The 541-nt window shown below is 35.9% G+C and overlaps 1 protein-coding gene across 1 annotated transcript in view; it reads left to right on the forward strand.

The window, feature by feature from the left end:
- Smp_171020 (hypothetical protein) overlaps positions 1-541 on the forward strand; it is a gene marked incomplete at its 5' end in the record, with an annotated part of 53,580 nt that overhangs the window by 410 nt on the left and 52,629 nt on the right. The window lies entirely within an intron of this gene.

A 541-nucleotide genomic window follows, 5' to 3' on the forward strand; every position in this document is an offset into this window, starting at 1 on the left:
ATTCACTTTTCATCATAAAATACTCATATTTTTTATTCCATATATCAGATCTTCCAGATTCATATTATTTATGTTTAAGGTTTTTTTTTACTATCACTGATATTAATACTTCGGTATTCATCCTTATAACTTAATCTCACTGTGTCCATTAGTTGTAGCAGCTTGAATCAATGCATACATGTATGCCATGTTCTTATTTGTGTACGACTAGAATTATCATTAATCAATTCATTTTTGTAAAATATAATACATTAAATTCACTTAGTATTATTTGTTTGAATCTTCCCACTGATGTTTAGGACTGCAACTGGTCAGTCTCTTATTGGCATATGTGCATACCGTGCGTATTGCTTCGATATAGCCTTATTTTACAAGCGTTGTAAGCAAAGATGGATAGTGGCTAACAGTGGAATCCAGCTTGAAGCGCGTTTCGTCCTATTTGGGACTCGTCAGCTGGATGCACCTGCATCTCAGAGTTGATGTTCACTCTGGGACTCAAAGCCAGGAGCTGAGTGGATAACGCGATGGCGTTTGAAGCGAA

The sequence above is a fragment of the Schistosoma mansoni genome, chromosome 1, assembly GCF_000237925.1.
Source record: "Schistosoma mansoni strain Puerto Rico chromosome 1, complete genome".
NCBI classification, from domain to species: domain Eukaryota; kingdom Metazoa; phylum Platyhelminthes; class Trematoda; order Strigeidida; family Schistosomatidae; genus Schistosoma; species Schistosoma mansoni.